A 25,478-nucleotide genomic window follows, 5' to 3' on the forward strand; every position below is an offset into this window, starting at 1 on the left:
TTGTGTAGCAAGAGTCCAATATTGAAATCCACAGTACAAATTAGTTCTCAAATGGTCCAAGCATCACTAGATAGCACTGAAGCCTGAGCTGTTGTCAGAAGGAATGAGTTCTGTTGAACAGTGTGACAGGCAGTGAGTGAGACACGTTTCTTCTCTACAATGACACAAATTAATGCCTAATTTTGATGCTCACGTTGAATGAATATGGTGGGAGATAATGTGACACACTCAGTTTTCAATGTGCTGTAATTTTTAAGAAAATGGTGAATGAGATATGAATGAGGAAAGCCAATTACTAAAGCTCATCAAGACTTGTTTATTTCTTTCTAAATTACTTCACAATATATCCTTGTATTGTGTTTTCAAAAATGCCTTATTTTTTCTTACAATGTCATTTTTCCCCACTATCTTTCTTTAGAAAGTATGTTATTAGGTTTAGGATTCTGAAGTCTGTCTGGACCTCAGTGGAAATCCTCTTGTACCAGATAGATGAATGAAAACCACCACATAATTCCAAAACTGAAGGTTTATCTGACTTTTTGAAATCCACCTTAGTATGGTAGAGTCAGGTTTAAATGTACGTCTCATAGGGAGGGGACTATTTCTGATAACACTTTCCCTGGGTATCATGTAAGTCTGACTCTATAATCTTGCTTTTTGTGAGTGGAATGTTTGAAATGTAAGGTTCTCCCAGATACACTGCAGTTTCTCCCATTTGCTTTTTTGTCTCTTCCTCCTAACCAAATGCCCCTTCCTTTCTCTTCCCTTACCACCTCCTGTAAGTCTGAAGCCACCAGTTCATGTATTTAAATATCCTTGGAAACTGAAAGTAATCTAGAAGGTTATTAGCATATTGTTATAAATGTTAATGGCCTGACACCAAGGATGGGCCTTTTCTTTTATGGGTGTTCTTGTGAACATTATGAGTTTAAAAGGGGAAAATCTTCCCCATTCAGCACACAGTTCTGACCCTTCATTCACATGTCAGGGGCCCATTGTGCGCACAAACCTTGTCAGAGGCTGGGAGCTGTTTAGTGGCAGCAGCTTGCATTGAGCGCTGGGAAGAGAGCGGTTGGGATGAGGGAACAACCGGACTAGGCAGCCAGGTGGTGGCCAACTGGCCAGTAACTGACAGACAATTTAACCTAACTAGCCTGTACAGTCAGGCCTGAATTACAAAAGACCCACATGTGTCCTTAGCAAGCTTCATTAACTCTTTTGGCTGGGACTGTACTCCTCTGACATATTAATTAGTTGCAATGCTTTCTCTTGCTCCAACTTAACCTTTCCATTGGTCACTCAATTCAAGTGGATCCATTGAGAACTATTAGAATGATGTGTATGTATGCAAAAATGCTGGAAAAAAAGTGGTTGGAAGAGGAAGAAGAAAATGTTCTCTCACTGAAATGATTTCATATGAAACTAATGATAAAAAGGAAATAAGTGACTACTCATACTTGACTCAAAGGCAGTCTTTCCTATACTGATAGGAAAAGCAAGACTTGTCAAGTGTATGGTCGTCTAGGAGGAGTGTCCCTCCCTCATCACGTCAATACAGAAAAATACTCCAACAATATTTCTAAACTTCCTAGATTCTCCCCATGCACTGAGATTACCTAACCTTAGGATTAGAAATTAATTCAGCATTTCAAGTAAATTTTATAAATGAAAAAAATTCTAAAGGTAGAATATTGCCTTCGAAAGTTGAGAAATCGCAAAGTATTCAGAATGCATGTGCAAGTATGGATTTACACTTAAATTTGTCCACTGAATAAAGTGATGAGATTTTACAAACTCTTCATTATTTTATATTTAATAATCAAGAGTTATATCACTAAACTATGATTATTGATGCAGCCAAGTACTGAATTTAACGATGCATAAACCAAGTTTACCACTTCTGCTTATAGACTATTTCTTGTCAGAGGTTGCCCCTACAGAAAAGTAGTTTAGAAAACCTGAAGGACTAAACCAACCCATTATATGTATCCACTTTCACTAAGCAATTAGCTTCAATGACAATACTTTCAACCTATCTCCAGTTCAGTCAGATGCCAAGTCCATGATGAGAGTAATTCCAGTTTTTTTAAAAAAAATTATCTTATATCTAGTTACGTGTCTACTGCTGCAACAATTTTATGTTCCATTGATATTTGGCTCGATGTTGTAAAGAATCAAGTTTGTTTTAGAACAGCATCTTAGTTGTGTAGTTGTTAAACATATGAACTGTACTCTAAAACGAGTACTTTTAAAATTAAGTTTTTCACCATTTTAAAATTCACTGCAAGAGAGAAAAATTTCCTTGCACATCTTGAGACTGAGCTCTGTGTCTGTTCCTCTTTATCTTTAGCATACAAGGTGGGATATATCATTATTCCAAATTTGGACATAGTGTGTTTCAGAAGAGGCTCCTGTCTCTTCCTTCTCCCATTCCCTTGTTTCCCCTTTGTAGAAAATTTAATCACTGGACAGAGTTATTTTTGGTGCTGGAATCATTTTGATTTCATTTTATGTTTTATTTGATTGGTATTCAAGAATTATGTGCATATTCCACTGAAGAAAATTATGATTAATATCAGCAGGTTTTAGGATCTGGTGGAGTAGATGTTCTCACACATTGCTTGCCATTTTAAAAATGTGAACAATGTTTAAATAATGACAGCAATATTTGTCTGGAAGCACATGAGTCTTCTTCCTGATTAACAAGCATCCTGAGTAATGCTGGTCATGGAAAATATGTAGAAAAGTTTATTGTGAGTATTGCATTATTATATTTAATAGCAAAATGAGAGCATTCACAGCTCCACGGCAGGAGCTTGATAGCTGCTGTCAGATTGTTTCTGTGTTTGATATTTTAAAAAATCAAAATTTAAATAACACATGCATTTAATAATTTGAATTTCGATTCATATAGTAACAATACATTAAAATGGACTGATTCCAGCCATTGGTCTTCAAAAAAAAATTTCCACCTTGAATGAATCAGAATTAATAATTACCTTGTATTACATTTTTTATAAGTAAAAGGTGTTCACGTGTTCATAGAATGCATTTCTTTCTAATTTTACAAAGTATGAAGTTAAATTATAAACATCAGAATGTGATATCAGCAGAGGCAAATCATTACAAAAGCAAGATCTTTAGAAAAGTTAGACTGGTTTTAAGTACCTATAAATATAGAAATTCAATCATGTAGATGTTGTGGGAAGACTTAGTTGTTAGGCTTGGCAGCCTAACACGAAGAATTTCATAAGTATCATATATAGTCTGAATATATATCTTAATTAGGGTTTCTATTGCTGTAGACAAAACACCATGGCAAAAAGAAACTTAGAGATGAAAGGGGTTGCTTTTCTTCTACTTCCACATCACTGTCCATATTTGAAGGAAATCATGGCAGGAACCTGGAGGCAGGAACTGATACAGGAGCCATGGAGGAGTGCTGCTGCTTAGTGGCTTGCTGTCTGCGTTCTTATTTCCCAGTCTCCAAAGAGCGGCCTATAACGCTCTGAGTACTCTCACTGGCTTTCCCAAGTCGAAGTTCAGATGCCACCACAATCATCACCAAAGCACCTGGCTGTGTCTGTCGTAGCAATACCCTGGGTACTGCAATGTGTTTTAGTCAGGGTTCTCTTCAGGAACGCATTTCAGAACTTGTTAAGTGAGCTTTAAAAATTTTCACAATGGCCAAGTCACACCTGAGATGCTAAGAAACCAGTACTCAGGCCTTGATGCTGGGTGTCTCAAGAGCCAGAGCATTACCAGTATGGGTGTCTCTCACTACAGAGCAACAGCTGGTAGTCAGTTGCACAGGCCAGGTGACACAGTGACTCTGTAGTCCTAATCTAGAGCCAGGAACTTGAAGTTCATGGAGAGCCACCGGTCTGTATTGCATTGTGAAAGCTTAGACCAAAATGCTGGTTCTATTGATAGCAAACGAGCGAATAGGAGCAACTTTACAATAACTCAACTCTAATCTACAGCAAGAGGGAAGGGCAAGAAGACCAGTGGAGGAAAAGCATGAATAAAACTCTGTCTGAAATATTTAATTTTATCTGGGCTTCTACCAAATTGCGCAACCCACAATGAGGATGGGGGCACAGGGCTTCCCACATCAATCAGGACAATTCTTTAGGGAAGCTTCCTGTTTAAGAGATTCTAGTATTAAAACAAATGCTAATGTCAAATTGGTTTGATTAGACTTATGTAAAAATAATTACATGCTCCTGCATTGTCAAAAATGTTTGATGTTCATACGGTGTGCGGTACGTATGTGTGTATACATAATGCAAGTAAAAAGTCAAAGGGATAAATCAGGTATGTTCTGTTGCTCCACATCTTGTTCTCTGAGGCAGAGTTTGGCAGAGCCTGAACCTTGATGCTTAAGATAGCCCTGTTTGCTCTATCCGGGCACAGAGCAGGGCCTAGCAAGTCAGGGCGCCATGCTTTTCAAGCGGGTGTTTTTGCTTACGAAAACATTTCCATATCCTCCTAAAATATTTTTAAGTTAAACATAGCTCTGAAAATTTCATGACATAAGGTTCCATAATAAAGAAACAGTGATTTCTGCCCCCCCCAACCCCAATTTGGCCCTGAACCTTTCACCTGAGGAAATAAACATGTGTTGGTTATATTTGGCAGTAGAATGTTATCTTTGAAAATATAGTCCTTTTTTGAGGAGATCTAAAATAATACTTGAACAAACTAGGTTACAGGTGCCAATGCTGTGTAATTTAAAGTGTTGGAAAAATAATTGGTGTTTACAAGTACAATTTGCTCCAGGAAAATTGGGAAGCCCTTTAAGTTGGAAAAATGTCAGTGTTTAAGGATGTATTTTATACCAGCTGTGTCTATGTTGCAAAATCCTTTAAGTGCTAGCCCATTTTGTTGTTTTAGTAACATTGTGGTGTATATGTGTAATATAAAAATGTTTCCTCATTCTTAAGGACTAATAAACAGTGTGCCAGTTCATTTTGAACCTTGTTGATAGGTTAGCTTATTTATATTTGTAACTCCATTAATAAAAGTCTGCTTTCATTGTGTAGGCTTTTTAAACAAGTACTCCGACATACTAGTAAATAAAACTATTCCATTTTCATTTCTTGATTCATATAAATAAAGAAAAAGTTTTCCTAAAGAATATCTCTCACATAACATTTCTCTTGGTTTCTGAAGAATTCCTAGTATTGAATTCAATATATTGTACTATATTAATATAAGAAAAAAGAGAGTGAAAAAGAAAGAAAGAAAGAAAGAAAGAAAGAAAGAAAGAAAGAAAGAAAGAGAAAGAGGAAGGGAGGGAGGGAGGGAAGAAAAGGAGCTGAAAGAATAAGAATAAAAGGAAAATGTTATTTTTTCTAGCAACTTATTTTTCCTCATGATTAGATTCTGCTTAATTGGCAGTGGTTTAGCAATACATCCTTCAATTCATTCCTAATCAGCTACATCAATGCCATAGAAGAGGAGAAAAGATAGATGTTGAAGTACAGTCTCTGATTTTATGCCTTTCACATAGCATTTCTAACTATCTGAGTGCATCTGGAGATTGAGAGCAGTAGTATAAGTCTCACAAAATTGTTTATAGCTGCATTTTAAAACATGTTATAAGCATTAACTCTCTTAAATCTTGTGTATCCAGTGTATAGATGTAATTGAATATCTAAGAAAACACTTGTCACTCTCAGGACTTATTGTATAAATAATTTGGAGTGCATATGGATCATAGCATAGAGAAATGAGTCCAGGAGATACAAAAATATTGAATTTCACAAAACTTAAGTATATTCACATAACTTCCTTTAGGTTTCAGGCAGTTATTCAACAACAAATATATAAACCAGTATGTACAATTCACATATCATATATGCACTCATACCAAGTTTTTCTTCATATAGGAAAATGACTCATTTTAAAATCTAGAATGCCTTATGACAGGTAGCATAGACAAAAGGAGAGAGATAGCATGTGTGTGTGTGTGTGTGTGTGTGTGTGTGTGTGAGAGAGAGAGAGAGAGAGAGAGAGAGAGAGAGAGAGAGAGAGTGAGAGAGAGAGAGAGAGAGAGAGAGAGAGAGAGAGAGAGAGAGAGAGAGAGAGAGAGAGAGGACTTCTCTAAACATACATTTTTTCCTAAATACTTCCAATTCTTATTCATCTTCAAGCAAAATTCTGCTTGGAATTCTGTGCAAAATTCTGTTCAGTTACCTGCCAACAACTCTACACATCAGGTCTGTAAACGACACTTGTCTAGGTGTTGCTCATTCCTTGGTGTGCACTGACAACTGAGTGTTGAAACCTCTAGGGGCCTCTAGCAGCAACCTCCTGCTGGATACTTTGGCGTGCCTGTCTACATTTGGAGCTCTATCAATGAAAAAAAAAAGATTTATCTCTCTCACATCTGCCTTCTCTCTTCTGATTTGATGCTCTCCCCACTTGGTAAGGTTGCAGTAAACAACTTCAAAGGCTGACATAAGATGACAGCAAACTCAGATGTGAAGAGCTGGTTTTCTCCTCTCTTGTAGAATTTTTATCTTTTATTAGAAATGTTGTTTGAGATTATCAATTATGTTAAGATTTAGCTTATTGTAAATAAAACTAGAAAGCCATTCAGGCTGCCAGTACAGGTAAAAGGCAGCATATCTTCTACCTCTAATATTACTTAGTGATTGCTAATTAAATGTACTCTTTTTATCATAGCATTCTCTATTTCTTATCAGGGTGATCTCAATTGTGGTGCTGGCACCCAAACATGAATTTTACATTCCTACGTGTTGGTTTTTGTTCTCTTCCTCTTTCCAGCCTCCCATTCCATTACTTAAAAACATCTTTTGTTTAGATTGCATTCTAAAGGTTATTTGCTGATGGATTTATTTACCACACATAGAATTTTCCACAAAACAGAATATAAACCTAAGGAGAGTGAAAACAGTACTCCTAAGGAGCCAAAATTAAAGACTCAAACATCTCTATTTTTGCAGTTTTCCACCTTTCCACTGAAATCCCATGTCTCTTTTGTGAATTTTCTTAAAATGTTGAGTGCTGTTTCCATCTTAAATCACAGGGGTGCAGTTCATCTACCTCTATAAGTAATAAACTGCCATTATGAATAAACTATATTTTGAAGGTTTATAATTAAGATAAATACATAGTTTATGCAATGTTCATATGTATAAATTCACATACATAGTGTTTATATATACATATATATGTGTTTTTGTGTATGTGTGTGTTCATAATTGCCTACATTAAAATTCATATTATATGGTTTCTACACATGGTTAGTGGACATTTTGGCTGATAGAAATACATGCTCTCAGAGAGCAAATGATGACCCATACACTATAGTAATGAAGGAATTTGTAATGGGAGTCTAGCTATGGAGTCCTGTGTCATTGTAAAGAGGTACTATTTTTTAAAACTTCTTATTCTGAACTTTTCAACTCTGAGAAATAACGGCTTCTTTGAGCCATTATTTATTACTAGAGATATAACATTATCTGTAAGATGTGAGGTGATGAAAAATTATTATGTGAGAACAGAACTTCTTCTTATGTTCAATGGAAAATACAATGAGTTTTTTTATAGTAAATAATAATATTAATAAACTTTAGGCATTAAAATATTAATATTTTCATATTCTTGATATTTAATATATGCATACTGATGATGAGGTACCTTCATTATCCTGATATAAATAAAATTTCATGTTATATTTTAGTAGATAAGCAAATGAATAAATAAAATAAACATTTAATATTGGTAGCTGCCTGTCAGTAGTGCCTAATATTTTTATGCATGGTTAAGATCATAATCTTGTGCTTTAAACCATGATATATGCAACAATAAAGTGAAATTCAGCAAATATTTACTAGACATACAATGTCTTACTAATCATGAAGTCTTTATCAAAGCAACAGATGGCACCATAAGGCTATAAACATTATTTTCTTTTTTCAAACTGATGGAAATGATGACTGGTATTTTATTTCACTCAGTCATTTCAGAAATGCAGCTTATAATCTATTGTGTTGTTGGATTGGTCCAGGTGAATGTTCATATTCCACGCAATGGAATAATATTAGAAATGAAATTGACTTGGAAGATTAATTAACACATTTCTTCTGAGTGACCTTTTTATTGTAACACTGACCTGTGGTCTTTCTGATCTGTTCCACTTATCACACTAGGAATAGAGTGATGAGAGACTATCAGAGATGGTGTTTAAATAAGTTCAATTAAACACACACACACACACACACACACACACACACACACACACACACACACACTTTAGGAACAAAGTACCATAATCTGACTTTATTTCTGACATCACAGAACACCCCTGACATTCTCCATCGTATAACCAGAAATCTTATATGATCTATAGTGAGGTTCTTCATGATCATAGATCCAGAATAGTCCAGGATAAAATTTGCATATTCTTTCTGTTTTGCTTGGACTGAGGTAAATGGCAGGCAGGGTAGGAAGCTATATTGATAACTTCTACAAAAACAGGCTCTGAGCCTTCGCTAAATGTTATGCTCAAATGTTACTAATATTCTTAACCTCTACCTATAAAAAAATAAAAAGTCATGAAAAATGTGAACAATGAAATCCTTCTTTGGCGCTTTTCACATTTGTCCCAACTATGTCAGAGGCACAAATGTGTGAGATCAAGTCAAACACACACATGAAGCCACATGTTCCCAGCAGGGTTTCATTTGTACTTAGTGCTGTGGTTCAGTGCAAATCTCTCTCATGTGTGTAGTTGTTTTCATTTTTGAGCTCATCACAGCATGAAATCAGTGTCTCACTGAGAGCATTTTTTTTTCTAGATACCCTGAGATAAAGAAGCTAAGTAATTTACATGTCTGCTTATGCAGAAAGAAATATAGTTTGATGCATATTAGAGCAGTAATTATTGTCAAAAAACCCACTATGTTTGACAAAAGACTTCCATTGCAATGTCTATATACCTAAACCATTTTAGATAGAATTGGCTTGAATGTGGAAATGATTAAAGTTTCTTGTTTTTTCTTTTACTTTTATAATTCCAAACCTAATATATATATATATATAAAATTCTACCCAGTTCTCACTATACTGTAAACGAGGCACAACTCACTTTTCTTGATTTCAGAGTCTGTGTACTTAGTTCCCCTAAGCAAAGGAAAGATGAGACCACAGTCTTAGATTTATGGTATGCAAGTTTGCTAACTGGCATGTGGTGGATGCAATGGTTGGAAAACCACAGCTTCATGATGCTTTGGGTCAAGTGTTGTTTTGACTTGAAGCTTATTTTACAGTAATCAGCATATTAAACCTAGCAGTGTATTTTCGTACATGTGCAATGAAGTTTGAAGACATCAGTGTATTTCTGTTAAGGCCAAGCAAGATGAAACTTTGATTGCTTCATGGTGCAGCTGATAAAACAATTGAACAGTTTCCAAGATTCCTCAACTCCAGCTTTGTCATTTATTTTTCTCTGTAATTTTTCCCCACTGAGGGAAACTCTCTTATTTCCATAAAATTGTGATGTGGTAAACTGTGTGCTTTTCATGAAAGTAAAAAAGAAATGAATTGCAAATGGAAGTAACACTAGCAAATAGTGAGAACACTTTGTAATACGTACGTGGATGACAGGAGTTAATATAATTTCCATGGATGTGAGAAAAACAACATAAAAGAGATGTTTGTCATAGCCTTTTGATCAGGATGTTAGAAACAATATAAAGGATGAACTGCTTTAAAAATGATTTTCTGTACTCATTAACACATAACAATTAAAATTTGTTGAAATGCCTTGGAAAGACCTTCTTTTATATAACTGTAACTGTTTCTACATTGTAAGTAGGAAATTTATGTGTGGCAGATTTATAATGACCACTTGCTTTAGTTTTTAAACAAGTCCCTATTCAATTTTTCTTTCTAAAGATCTCAGTGAATTTTTAAGCATTTATTAGATATTTGCATTTCTTTAACAAATGGGAAAGAATACTTGAGTTTGCCATCTGGTTGAGTAATTAAAACATATGTAGAACAAATAGCTATGTAGTAACATACACTTTGAATCCTGATTTCTGGATTAAACTATTTAAAAGAAAAGACATTAAAGTTGCTGTATTTGGTAGGCAATCAATTATGACTTCAGAAGATGAAACAGCCAAATAAATACAGTAAATAAACAAAACACAGTATAAGGGAAGTGGTAGAAAAGAAAGTGTTGAAATTGTTAGTGCATTCATATATAAAACTTATGTATTTTTCAATTTTTAGTAACATAATCAATCAATTATAGTGTCTGAATCTTGCTCCTAGTATTACAAGGAGCTAGGACTAGCTGAAAAAATGCAGATTGAGACACAGATAAAAACAAAATATCTTGTTCGAAATTTAGGAATTTCAAATGGTGTATACAAAATATTAAACAAATCCAGCCCCCTTCCACGTTGAGACTTCTGTGTCAGCAGGACAGGCTGAACATCTAAGACCTTATGAGGCCCATTTGTGGAGAAAAAAAATCCCTCAAAGTAGAGGCCCTTTCCAATTCTTTCAATTATTATTGTTTGCCAAAATTGGAGAATGGTGTCGAAGACATGGTATGATGGTCCTGTACATAGACTGTTCAGGCAGTGGTGGGTGCTTTAAAGTGCAGGAGTATCTGGTAAATTACGTTCAACCTCAGCTGTCTGTTGGAACTTTAAGGGTTTTTTTTCCTTATTTACTGGTCTTGCTCTCATGTGTTTTTGTTGTCTTCTTTTGCCCATCTTTTTTCTTTTTCCATTGGCCTCAACTCAGTTCACTTCTAGTACTGAATAACAAACATGAGTCTCAAAACACCCTCTATTTCTTTAGCCAAAACATGCCATACTCAGTGGTGACTCTCTACTGTCCCAAACATACCTCAGTCCTGAACATTTTTTTCATTAGCTCTTTTTGACATCTGTGAATGATCAGCCTGGGAATGTCTGATTTCTGGTGCACGCTGTGTGGTGCAAAAGAGGTGGCCGTTCTCCATGGAGACTGGCCAGGTCACTGCAGCTCAAAGTGTAAGACTGTCATTTTAAAAGAAGACCCAAGAAATCAAGGCCTCTTTGGTGTAGCAAATTTTAGAGTTTAAAGGGGTGTTTAATTGGCTCTGTAAATTCCACACACATGTTTATTTATTTTTAGTGAGTATATTTAAAGAGGACTATTTTGCATTATGTCATCAGGAAGAAGTTAAAGGTTCTTGAATTAGAAAGAAGAATCTATACGTATATGACATTTGAGCACAGAATGTACAACTTAAGCAAAAGTATTTTTTTCATAGCTGTTAAATCTGTGTGTAAATTTTCTAAGTGTATGATCATGTTCTTTTATCTGGACAAAGAAATATACATGTGCTAAAGTTGAGATGGCACAACACAAATGGACAGTGGAAACTCAAGGAATCTCTTGGGGTGACCCTAGGTAAGATTCCTAGCATGAGAAATGGCCACCTCCTGTTACTAGCCAAGACTTCCAACGGAAGGATGGGGGATACAGATCCAGCCACAAAAGTTATGACTCAATTGTTATTGACTAGAGGAGGTGCAGGGATAAAGAGAGAGCAGAAAGTTAAGGAATGGCCAACCAATGACTGGCCCAACTTGAGTCTCATGCCATGAGAGAGAGCGAGAACCAGCCCCAGACACTATAAATAATATTCTGTTGTATTTGCAGACAAGAGGCTAGCCTAACAGTCATCTGAGTGTCTTCAGCCAACAGCTGATGGAAACAGATGCAGAGACCTACAGGCAAACATAAGGCGGAGCTCAGGGAGACTGTATTTTTTAAGGATTGAAGAAGGAGAAATGTGGAAGTAGTTTAGTCTTTGTTTGCTGGTGTCCTATCAGAAATTTCTTTGCAAACCTATAGGCTCAAAATATTCATAACACATAGTATTTTTAATTATCTGCAGGATAAATAGGATTTATAGAATTGAACTAAGCAACTAAGGTTTCTCTGGGTATAAAACATACTAACTTCATTATTTTTATTATGTTTTGTTTTCTTTTCTCATCACTCTTTAAAGGCCATCACTTTATATTAAGCTATTCATTTTATTCAGAGTAGTATTTTAAATTGAGCATGTTGGTATTTTTCAAATGTTTCAGAGTAGTTGTTGACATCACTGACAAAAGGTGATAGTCATTCCTGTTTAACTTAGAGTTTTTCAGAAACTGAAAAGAACCATTCCTCTGTGGGAAAATAATGTTTTCGCTTGTACTAGTGAAGGGAACATGAGGTCACGCTTGGAGAAGTAGGTGAGTGCCTGACTGATTTGTTTTAGTGACTTCATCAAACTGGAGGCCCCTGTATGCAGTGGCATCTTATATGAGGTTCCAGGCCACAGAGAATTTTGGCATAAAAACCACTGCATTGTGTTTGTGCCTAAAAGACTTCCATTCATGGACCTGGGAGTTTACATTGGCATTAATCTAATTACACCCCGGTTGTTTTGAATTTAGTTTAGATATGCCATAAGTGATTCTATTTTCAATAATCGCAAGCAGAGATTGCAAAGCAGCAGTCAACGGAGGACTTTTCAAATAAACAAGCCCAGGAACAACCAAACCCTTGTGTTTTTCAAGAGTATAATCCAAAATATAAACACATGCTGAAATGCTCTTTAAAAATCAGTGTACGATACTGTACTCATGGAACACAAATGTTTTCATGCCAGAATTCCCAGTAGCCTTTGTGAGTGCTGAAACAAAATCAAAAGCAACTCTTAAAAAGTAATGGGTTTACCATCTCTCTCTGCTTCTACTGATGAGTCTGTTTCAGTATAATGATGAAGAATCTAAATTTGGCCTAAGGATAGAACTGCACAGATACAAACATATCAGTCTCAGAACTGTTGTCCCAATATCGCCTGGTCATTCATGCCTTATCATACCTTTGCCTGTTCCCAGGAGACAGATGAACATTCATGGTTGGAAAGTGTGTTTTTGGTTTCTCAAAGTCTAAAACAAAGAAGATACTTGTACTGTATTTCTCCCCTTATTTCTAGATTGTTCCTCTGATACGTTTCATGCTTTCTTTACACATATATTCAATAAAACCACCACATAACTATATGTTTAATATAGAAGTGTGATTGCAATCCAAAATTAAAGTTGGTATTGCTGATGGACACCCAAGAGATAGAGGCAAGGGTCAATAGTTCAAAGTCATCCTTGCCTATATACTAAGAGATCCTGTTTGAAATATATATATATAAGAATATTTGCCATAGCTATAGCCTTTCCACTGAAAATACTATTGTTAAATTTAGCAAATACTCCTTTTAGACCCAATGGATTAAAAGAACAAGCTAAAAATTGATCACCTTGCCATCCATTAGATATACGCCTAATAGGGAATGCAGGATAAGACACTTGAGAATGAGTACCCATAAGTTCTCATTCCACATTGGCCTCACAATCTGTATTCTGCCGTCCTCTTCTGTGTCTACTATCAGAGCAGTTTTGGTTCCCACACAGGTACTTATGCAAGCGATGGTTTGGATTTCTTATGTGATTACATTCAGGAATGAGATGAAAAAATAATAATAAGAAGAAGAAATGGTCTCTCTGTAGCAGGATTTCCATTGTTTCATAAAAAAGGATCATTTTGAGGAAGAACATAAGTTTGGCTTTGTTAAAATATTATGCTTATTTTAAGAACTCCTGTTTTCCTTCTCTCACCCTTCCTGCCCCCCCCCCCCGGCCTCCCTCTCCCTCCTCTCTTTTCCATTCAGTGGGAAGTAGTGCATATATACAGTTTGTATTTAGAAAGGAAAATCTAGATGACAATACTGCATCACTATGAGCAGTGTAGTTCACTAGTGATTAGATCTTACTTTTCTCATAAACCTATCTTGGTCAAATCTTGCTGCATTTTCAGGAGGTAAGTAAACTTGCCTGACAGGACTGTGACTGTGTCAAGGGTAAAATACTCTTCTACTTGTCTGAGTTTAGTAAATGCCTCTCTTCTCCATATGATGTAAGGGTTACCTGTCACTATCTATACTGCTTTAATAAAATGCACACCCAATGGCAAATCTACATTTTACCTACAGCTTACTTTACATTTCTCTCTTAAAAACAAAACAAACTTTTTTTTAATTTCAAAAGCAAAACCATTTAAACCATTTTCCACTGTCACAAATTCAATTATGAAAAATAAGAATAAGCCAAACTTCACAGTGCAAATCATTTTCTGATAGTTGTGAGTGGTGCTTATGTAGTAGTCCCAATTACGTTTATTAGCCTTCAATATTAAACAGCTGGCAGAATTCCACTGTATATAAATAACACATTTGAGACCTGGACAAATGCCATTTTGAATGTAGCCAGCTGGTGCTTTTTACAGTTTCTTTCAACCCAGCACACTGATTCCACAGTGCAGTCAGTGTTTAGGTACATGACAAGAGAGAAACATGTTGCAAGTTGGGAATTCTATAGGAAATTCCATTGTGTAGAAATAGAACATCTCAAAGGCTTGTTAAAACCAGGCCAGTCATAGGTTGTGCACCTGTTTAATGAACTGACTTTGTTAAGCTTATTGTTACCTGAGGCCTGTTTTTAATCTTTAATTATTTGTATCTTCATGTTAAAGAGTATTTCATTACACGTGTGATGCCAATTTCTGAATTCTTTAGTTTTCCTCCTATAGTAAAACATCAATGCTTTTCCTCATATGTATGTTGATCCTGAAAATGTTTTTAGCCTAATGTATACTTTACTCTCTCACTTTATATGGTAAATTTGCATTGGAGACTGTATAGAATTTTTTTCCATTTTTTATTAATTTATTCTTGTTACATCTCAATGGTTATCCCATCCCTTGTATCCTCCCATTCTTCCCTCCCTCCTATTTTCCCCTTATTCCCCTCCCCTATGACTGTTCCTGAGGGGGATTACCTCCCCCTGTATATTCTCATAGAATTTGTACTTTTCTCTTCTCTATAATCTTAATGCACTTGCCTAAGTTAATACTCAAAATTACTCATCATTGTGTCAAACTGGTGTCTTCCAAAGGTCAAGTACTTATGGTATACTTAGCTAACTTCCTTATAATAAATGTACTTATGTTGTTCCATTGGGATTGAAGAGGAAGCTGAGTGGCCCTATTCTCACTGTTGAATTACTTGGTACTGGCTGTTTCAAGCAAGGGGAAACTGTTGCCTTCAGTCATGTATGCACCAATGACCCTATTATCAATGACTCCAACAGCCACTTCAAATCCAATTGTCGCACAGATTGCCTTAGTTATCTAAATTGGTTATAAAACAAAATCAAAAGTCATGAGTTTAGGATAAGGACTGGTAGAAAATAGATAGGTGGTGCGTATGGATAGGGGTGGGAACTGCTATAAAATGGCAGTCTACCACTTAAATTCAAATGTCAAGCGGTAGTATAAACGCTCACTTCTTATTCGAGTATAGTCTTGACAATTAGCTATAGTGGTGTAGTGGCGCATGCCTGCCATCCCTGAAGAGGCAGGACATGGGTAGCCCTTGTGTGTCCAAGGCTGTTCTGTCTAACTAGTCCATTCCAGGCCAGGCAGGGTTCAAAGAAAAATCCTGTTTGAAAAGACACCTACCTCTCCCCAAATAAAACCAAAGAAACCAAAGGTGTCCTTCAGTGGAGCCACGCTTCTCTTTTAGAAAATCCCTGTCTAACATGTTAATGAAATATGAAATTTTCATTACTTAATGACTATTTGACTTTACAAATTTCTTTGACCCATAAAAAAAAAACAAAAACCAGTCACTTATTTCTTTGTTTCTCCTTTTTAAAAATTTTAATTCATTCACTTTACATCTTGATTGAAGCCCCCTCCTTTTTCACCTTCTGGTCTGGCCCCTTATCCCCCTCCCTCCCCTAGTCCTCAAAAGGGGAGAACTCTGCTCCCCTATCAACTGACTTCAGCCTATCAAGTCTCATCTGGATTGCCTGTTTCCTCTTCTCTGTGGCCTGGCAAAGCTGTCCAGCAGGGGGAAGTGATCAACGTGTGGGCACCAGAGTCCATGTTAGAAGTAGTCTCTACTCCCCATACTATGGGACCAACAAGGAGACTGCGCTGCCTGTCTACTGCATCTGAGCAGACATTCTAGGTCCTCATCATGCATGGTCCTTGGTTGATGCATCAGTCTCTGAAGCATCTGCCTCCCTCCACCCAGATTTGTTGGTTCCATTGGTCTCCATGTAGAGCTCCTGTTCCCTTCTAGGTCCTTCTATCCCTCAACTCTTCCACTAGACTCCCTGCCTTCTACCCCAAAGTTTGGCGGTGAAACTCAGCATCTGATTGGATCGCTTGCTTAGTGGAGTCTTTCAGAGGTCCTCTATGGTAGGCTCCTTTCCTGTTCCTTCTCTTCAACTGCTTCTGACGTCTATTCTATTTTCCCTTCTGAATGAGAATTAAACATACTCCCTCGGGTCCTCTTTGTTATTTATCTTCTTTCAGTGGAATTGCTTTAAGTTTCTCTCTATTTAGTTTGATGTTGGCTATAGGCTTGTTGTATATTACCTTTACTACGCTTCGGTATGTACCTTGTTTTCTCCAGGACTTTTAACATGAATGGGTGTTGGATTTTGTCAAATGCTTTTCCAGCATCTAAGGAGATGATCAGGTGGTTCTTTTTTTCTTTCAGTTTGTTTATCTAATGGATTACATTGATGGATTTCCATATAGTAAGACACCCCTCCCCCCCGGCATTCCTGGGATGAGGCCCACTTGGTCATGGTGAATGATATTTTTGATGTATTCTTGAATTTGGTTTTGAGAGTATTTTTGCATCAATGTTCATAAGAGAAACTGGTCTAAAATTCTCCTTGTTGAGTCTTTCTGTGGGTTAGGTATCAAGGTGACTGTGACATTATAGAATGAGTTTGGTAATGTTCCTTTGGTTTCTATTTTGTGGAATAATTTGAAGAGAATTGGTATTAGCTCTTCTTTGAAGGTCTGTAGAATTCTGCACTCAATCCATTTGGTCTTAGGTTTTTTTTTTTTTGGTTAGGAGACTTTTGATGACTACCTCTATTTACTTAGATGTTATAGGACTACTCAATTTGTTTACTTGATATTGATTCAATTTTGGTAATTGGCACATATCAAGAAAATTGTCCATTTCCTTTATGTTTTCAAATTTTGTGGCATATAAACTTTTGTAGTAAGATGTTATGATTTTTTGGATTTCCTCAGTGTCTGTCATTATGTCTCCCTTTTCATTTATGATTATGCCGATTTGAATACACACCCTCTGCCTTTTAGTTAGTGTGTCTAGGGGTTTGTCTATCTTGTTGATTTTCTCAAAGAACCACCTCTTGGTTTCATTGAATTTTTGAATTGTGTTCCTTGTTTTTAATTTATTAATTTTATTCCTGAGTCTGCTAATTTCAGATATCTACTCTTCTTGGGTGTGTGTGCTTCTTTTTTTATTTTCCTAGAGCTTTCAGATGTGCTATTAAGTTGCTAGTATGGGATCTCTCCAGTTTCTTTATAAAGGCACTTAGTGCTATGAACTCTCCTCTTAGTACTGCTTTCATTGTGTCCTGTAAGTTTGGGCACATTGTGCCTTCAGTTAAATTGAATTCTATGAAGTTTTTAATTTTGTTTTTTGCTTCATCCCTTACTCAGAAGCCATTGAGTAGGGAGTTGTTCAGTTTCCATGAGTTTGTAGGCTTTCTCTTCTTTCTTTTGTTGTTGAGTTCCAGCTTTAAACCATGGTGGATGATATGATGCAATATGTTATTTCAATTTTCTTGGATCTGTTGATGTTTGGTTTGTGACCAAGTGTATGATCAATTTTGGAGAAGGTTTTGTGTGGTGCTGTAAGGAAGGTGTAATCTTCTGTGTTTGGGTGGAATATTCTGTAGACATCAGTTAGGTCTGTTTGCTTCATGATGTCTATTAGTTTCATTGTTTCTACATTTAGTTTCTGTCTTGATTATCTGTCTACTGGGGACAGTGGGGTGTTGAAGTTTCCCACTATTAATGTGTAGAGTTCAATATATAATTGAAACTTTAATAACTTTTCTTTTATGAATGTGGGTGCTCCTGAATTTGGGGCATAGATGTTCAGAATTGAGACATCATCTTGGCGTATTTTTCCTTTGACGAAGATGAAATGTCTTTCTCCATCTATTTTGATTAGTTTTGGTTGAATGTCTATTTTATTAAATACTAGAATGGCCACTCCATCTTGCTTCTTGATTCCATTTGCATGGAATTACAGTTTTCCAACTCTTTACTCTGAAGTAATGTCTATCTTGTATGCAGCAGAATGATGGGTCCTGTTTTTGCCTCTATTCTGTCAGTCTTCACCTTTTTACTGTGAGGTTGAGACCATTGATGTTGAGAAAGATTAATGACTAGTGGTTGTAGTTCCATTTGTTTTGATGTTGGTGGTGTTAGAGTGTATATGTTTTTCCTTTCTTTTGGATTTGTGGATATAGAGTTATTTATTTCCTGTGTTTTCCTGGGTGTAGTTTGCTTCCTTAAGTTGGAGTATTCCTTTTAGTACCTTCTGTAGGGTTGGATTTGTGGTTAGGTACTGATTAAACTTGGTTTTGTCATGGAGTATCTTATTTTCTCCATATGGTGATTGAAAGTATGGAAGGGTATAGTAGTTTGGGTTAGCATTTGTGGTCTCTTAATGTTTGCATGACATCTGTCCAGGCCCTTTTAGCTTTCATAATCTCTGCTGAGAAGTCAGGTGTAATTCTGATGGGTTTGCCTTTATATGTGACTTGACTGTTTCTCTTGCAGCTCTTAATATTCTTTCTTTGTTCTGTACATTTAATGTTTTAATTATTATGTGATTGGAAGACTTTCTTGTCTGGTACAATATACTGGGAGTTCTGTAGGCTTCTTCTATGTTTGAGGTCATTTCCTTCTTTAGTTAGAGAAATTTTCTTTTATGATTTTGTTGAAAATATTTTCTGGGCCTTCTTCCTTTCCAGTTATTCTTATACTTGGTCTTTTTATAATGTCCTAGATTTCTTGGGTGTTTTGTGTCAGGAACTTTTTAGTTTTATTGTTTTCTTTGATTGATGTATTGATAATTTTGATTATATCTTCAACACTTGATAATCTCTCTTTCTTCTCTTGTATTTGGCTGGCGTTACTTGTGTCCATGGTTCCTGTTTTCTTCCCTCTGCTTTCCAACTCAAAGATTGCCTCAGCTTATGTTTTCTTTGTTGATTCTAATTCCCTCTTTAAGCCTTGGATAGTTTCATTCATTTCTTTCTCCCATTTGATTGAACATCCTGTAATTCTTTATAGGATTTATTCAATTCCATCATCTGTTTTGATGTATTTTCCTGAGTTTCTTTGAGTGATTTATTTTCCTCTTTCAAAGATGCTATCATTTTCATCAGCTCAGATTAAAGTCTTCTTTTTGTTCTTCATGGGAGTTTACATCTCCAGGACTTGCTGTGGTAGACTCTCTGGTTTCCTGTGCTGTTATATGGCTCTGAGTTTTGTTGCTAGTCTTCTTGCATTGGCCTCTAGGCATCTAGTTGTTTCTGGTGTTAGCAGGCCTAGATGTTCCTCCAATGGGGTCACTGTCTATGTCCCGCATGTGACAGGCAAGTTGGAAGCAAGCAATGATGCTCTAAGCCAAAAGTTTTTGCTAGGGCTCACCAGAAGATAGATAGATATATATCTATATCTATATATCTATATATCTATATATCTATATATATATATATATATATAGATATATATATATCTTCTTTACCATAATATCTTTACCATAATAACAGTGTCTGAAAATTTGGGAGAATTCAGGCACCTAATAAGCACCTGTTTTACTTAGTTAGCACATGATCACTGTGTAAGCACATACTTTCAGTTTGATAAAATCAATGTACTTAACAAACATGTTTTAGTCAGTATATGATCATGGTATAAGTAATTCCTGTTTGTTTAGTAGAATACAAATAATTCATAAGTGTTTGTTTAGCTAGCAGGTGACTACTTTAACTACTCTCAGTCTCCTATGTTAAGATAAAGTATTGATACAAAATATTTACTATTATCATCTACATTTTAGGCATGAGATCACAAAAGCCAAAAATATATAGTCAATAAAAAGAGAAAATAGCAATTATTTTCATTTTTACAAAATTGTAGAATATATGCATAAACATTCTATATTGACAATTATATTCTCATTTTTTTTAAAATAAAAATTTTGACAGTGAAATAAATGTGTAGTAATAGTATGGCAGCTGGAACTTGGGACCGTGTGGAGTAGTGCTGGCAATGGTTTTGCTAGGCTTAGAAGTAGTGCAAACTCTTTGTAAAGAAAAGATGACAGGCTCATTTATAATAAAATGCAAAGTATCAAAAGATTCCCTTAACTTCTACTATGAATTATCCTCACTGAATTTGAAGACAATAGGACAGACTTATGCTTGTCATGAATCATGGTGACCTTAAGTAAAATTAAAGAAACTCTAGACAAGTTCAAAAAGGAGTTGTGGAAAGCTTAAATTAAAAACATGTTTATCTTATAAGAATATCGATCAGTGTATTGTTTTTAAAATAAGAAATGCTATGTGGACTAACTCTGCTTTAGTGAAATAACAATGTAGCATGCTTACTGATGGCCTTGTATGATACAGTTACAATAATTTTAAAGACACAAATTTACACTGTGAGAGACTATACCCTAAAGTTCTATCATCATGTTTTTCATATTCCTTACGCATAATTCAAATTATTGCTTTTTAAATCTTAATTATTAAAAAAGCAGGCTGCTTTCAAACCTAGTCTGTTTATCTTCACAGCTTAAAGCTGGTAAGTCTGGAATTCGCAGGGTCAGGGTTACGGGACTGAGTGTTTCCACACAGTGTGGCTGGCTGCTCCAGTTCTGAGAAAAGAATCACTCACTCACAGAAGTGTCTGTACTTTGAGCCTCGCACTGTAAAGCATCTTCGATTTCAGAGACCTGTTCTCAAGAGTAACACATACTTGCGTAAATTGTAAACTTCCGATCAGAAGGTCCGTAAAACTTAGCACGGGATCCATGTCACACAAGTTAATTTCATTTCCGTCACTGTGAGTGCTGTACAGGTATATTGCAAATTGCTAAGAATTGCGGTGGCTGTGACCTATTATCAGAGCAGGAAATTACATGGTCCCGCAGCTGATGTGCAGTGTGCTGCTGTCACTGCTATACATTAATTTCTAAGTCGTTGGGCATTTGTAATAATTCTATAAATGCCCATCGTAGCAGTTTTCAGTCTAGACATGTTAAGCCCATGTGCATGGAATTTTCTTCCATCATTTTCAGGCAGTTACAACTCAATTCTAAAATTGCCTTTTTTTTTTTATTGGACAATTTCACCTTGAACATTCTTCTAAAGGTTAGAAATATGATAGCCTCATTGTCCTGTTCTTTAGTACTTAGGAGAAATTTATTTGACAGAAAGTGCAGCCACTTAACAATATATGAAAAAGAAAGTCAGAGAAAAATCTCTGATGAATGCCAACATTTTGTTTTTCTTATTGTCTTTGTTCAATTTTTATACATTAGGTGAGGATTCAGTTACCCAATTTATTTGAACTCCTCTTTTCTAGTGTAATTTTTGAAAAATAAAAATGTATTTACTGATGGCTGTGGTGGCACATGTCTTTAATCCCAGCACTCCAGAGGTCAAAGGCAGAAGGATCTCTATGAGTTGTAGGCCAGCCTGGTCTACAAAAGTCCAGGATGGCCATTTCTCTGTTATACACAGAAACCCTTTCTCATAAAAAGAAAGAAAGAAAAGAAAACTTTTTTGTATTTTTTATATTGAACATAGAAATATTTCATTATGTACAACACCAAACCTCTACAATAAAAAGAAAACTTTTCTTATACTTTTTTTTTTAAATTTGACACATATAAAGAAGCTAAATTCAAATAGCAGATGGAGTTGAAAATATTTGATGTTGTTCCCTTTAGGTACCTATAGGTAAATCTTGTAATTCACTGTATATTTCATTTTTACATTTCTAAGTATTTTGCCTGCACATATGATTTTCCTTCATGAGTGTCTATGCATCATGTGCATGCAGTGTCTACAGTGAACAAAAGGGACACTGTAGCTTCTGGACTTGTGGTAGAAGATGGCTGTGAGCCACCATGTCGATATTGGGAGGCAATCCATGCCACCTACAAGAAAAGATGCTCTTAACTACCGAGTCATCTCTCTACCTTTTGTGTCATATTTCTTGAACATTAATTCTGCTGGTTAGGAATTCCCTTATGTGTTTGTATCTTTAAAGAGCTTTTCCATAGTTTAAAATCTATTTGCTTTTTTCCATAATGTTGCATCCCTCACTTTCAATATCTTTGTCTTGCAAAATTCATTATGTCATCAATCTTAAAACTTATCATAAATTTGTTGACACACGGTTTCTAAAAATTGTCTTACCCAGTTGCTCCTAAAATAAATTTGTCATAGGTCTGATATTCAGTCAGTTAAGGACAGTATCTGCTATAACTAAAGTACTGATTGTTTTTAATCCAATGCCTTATGGAACCAAGTCCCCATGTCTGTGCTTAGTTAATTGCAATATGTTTGGCACTTGGCACATCATATGCCATTTAATTTTAGTTAATCTCTATGGTGTGGTAACTGCGTTCTTGGCACAGATGCTTCAGAATGGAAATTGATCCAAATAAGAGGCCATCTATAAATCAGCACTGTGGAGTAGAGATAAAAAACAGTCATTGTGGTGACAGTATACCTCCATAATCTTGAGAAACCTCCTTCTCAAGGAAAAGGCCTAAAGGAGATAGAATAGGACATCCAACATCTTCTACAGGACTCCACTTGTGGGTGTACAGAGACACCACTGCTGCACACACACACACAGACATACACACACACACACACATACACACACCTATATATATAAATACATTTCTATAATGAATATATATATATATATATCCTTTATATATAATAGTAACAAATACGCCTGGAAGACACTGGTTCTTTAATGCCAGCTATCCTGTCTCCTTCATTGCTAAGCATCAATGTCAATGTAGTACTTGGCACATCCTGGTTAATCAATATGACTTAACTCTTCCTGAAAGAACACATAAAATCTAATGAGAATACATTTCCACTTATTTACATATTAGCTCTTGTTTTCTCCTGATGCTGTATCCTCCAAGAGGAAGAGTCTTTCTGAAATTTGTTTAGTGAGAGGTCTGACTATTGGCATTTATAGCATGCATTAGAGCAGCTCTTCATATTGTTTGGGGAAACAACGAACAGTCATTGACTCGGCAGATGTGAGACTGGGACTGTTATCTAGACCTCTGCAGTGCTCCCTCTAAATCTTTCCCCTTGTCTTACATCAGAAGTACCAGATCGAGTACAGATCTCACCGTATGCCTCCTTTTAGAAGTTTCTCAGAGAAGCGAATGAAGTATACAGAACAATTCAGGCTCACTAGCAACCCCGAGCCCCTTCCTCTAACTGATGGTCCCTGACTCCACTCACCACCATCAGCACTGGCACTCAGCCATGGGAAGTGATTCTGCCCTTGATCAGCCCCTGGTGGCATCTCCTTTCTTCTGTCATATGGCATATCTCTTACAAGCGCTGTGAAAATTTTAGTGTCTACTTTCTAATGTGTTCCTTGTACTCTTTTCTCATCTCTAGCCCTTCTTTTCACAGTATGTCTTTGCATACCTCGTATTGAAGTACACCTTCATTGACTCTTTGTGACAGCTCTGCCTCATCCGCCATCAACTTCCGGATAATAGCAACAGCAAATAGTCCCAAATAATTTCTCTTCTTAATGCCCACAAATTTCAAGGCCAAACTTTATTTACAGAAATATTTAATTCATGCATTCCAAGTTGGTTAAATTTCTACTCATAAGGTATTGTAAAAAATCATCATAGGATATCAATACATAGCATACTATAAAATAGTATATCTAAATTCAATTGTATTTTAATCATAACAGAGTAAATAAGTTGGGGGAAGTAGCCTATTTGTTTACTGTATGCTGCTGATATGTTTCTGATAATGCATGGTTCACATTTATAATGCATGGTTCACATTTATGCCATGTAGAAATAGAGCCCTGTGATTAGATTTACTTAGTTTTCTGTAATAAGATCTTACAATTCTGTGTGGGAGGAAAATGAGGTTATCCAAGTGGGCTTCTGTATAGGGCATGTCTGCATCTTGGTGAATTTGGAGCAGAGTGCCAAACATGATGTCTTAGATAGTTTCATGTTGACCCAGAAGTTGTGGATGCTGATCTCGTAGCACCTTGTCCAACGACACTAGTAAGCTGAAATTGTAAAGACAAAGTGACAAAGAGAATGCATTGGTTCTCAAACAAATATTCATTACATTTACCTAAGTCCTTGAAATCAGAACAAAATAAGAACAAGTGGGGAAGGACTCACTAAGCAATATGTTTTAGAAGTTGTCTGGGTAACAGCTGGCTGGAACCAAGAATCACTGGATCAAGAGAGTGAGCAACAAGGTCGGGAGTATGCTAACAGCTGTAAGGCCTCTACATGGTGTGCTTAGTCCCAGATGAGAGGAAAGATCAGAAATTGCAGACAGAGGCATGATGGAGCTGAGTGTTCTGTAGTTCTCATGTGAGTCTTGGTATTTTATGTAACTAAAGAACTGAGAAGGAAAACAGACCTCTGCGTCCACTTAGGATGTACTGCATAACACGCAGGCAGAGCCCAAGGCAGATGCTCACAGTGCACTCAAGGATTCCATCTACTCAAGCCTTCTGGTGACCTGGTGACTTTACAACATCCTGTTATAACAGCAGGCATTACCATGACCTGTACAATATCCTGAGATCGTAATAGACACCTCACATCACTCATTCCTGAGTGATGTGCTTACTCCGCAATTTTCTGTTGCTTTTCCTCATCAGTAACAGCTAGTTTTCTCACTTTCTTATTGGCTTTTCCTCTCTTTTCAATATGTCCTGCCTAAATGAGGATATTGTGTCCCCTATATTCAGTTGGATTGCTCTACTATTATTATTAGCTGTCTAGAGGTTATACGTGTTGGATGCTGTACACACGGATTGTGTTACCAAGATTCCCAGGCACGCTTTCTGAGCCCTGACCTTTTGACATTTATCTCACATCAGGATTGAGCACATCCTCTTCCCATGTGGCCTGGCAAGGCAGCCCTACCATGGGGGAATGATAAAAAAGCAAGTAACAGATTCCATGTCAAAGACAGTCCCAGCTCACTTTATTAGGGAACCCACATGAAGATGAAGCTGCCCATCGGCTACTTCTGTGTAGGGCCTAGGTTCCATGTTCCTTGGTCAGTGTTTCACTTTCTGCAAGCCCCTCTAGACCCTTGTTAGTTGGCTCTGTTGATCTTCTTGTGGAGCTCTTGTCACATCCAGATCCTTCTATCCATTCTCCCAATTTCCCACTAAGGATAATGATTAAATCTCACTCAGGA

General features: G+C 36.3%; 1 protein-coding gene and 1 long non-coding RNA gene across 3 annotated transcripts in view; one reads left to right on the plus strand and one right to left on the minus strand.

Moving 5' to 3' along the window:
• Positions 1 to 25,478, plus strand: part of EPHA3 (EPH receptor A3) — a 320,902-nt gene that overhangs the window by 57,749 nt on the left and 237,675 nt on the right. The window lies entirely within an intron of this gene.
• The window catches only part of LOC311609269, a 123,548-nt gene continuing 122,076 nt past the window's right edge, over positions 24,007 to 25,478 (minus strand). Inside the window, exon 5 of the long non-coding RNA XR_014783336.1 lies at positions 24,007 to 24,321. This is a non-coding gene — a long non-coding RNA (uncharacterized lncRNA). The remainder of the gene's footprint in view (positions 24,322 to 25,478) is intronic.

The sequence above is a fragment of the Acomys minous genome, assembly GCF_964271855.1.
Source record: "Acomys minous genome assembly, chromosome: 11".
Classification (NCBI taxonomy): domain Eukaryota; kingdom Metazoa; phylum Chordata; class Mammalia; order Rodentia; family Muridae; genus Acomys; species Acomys minous.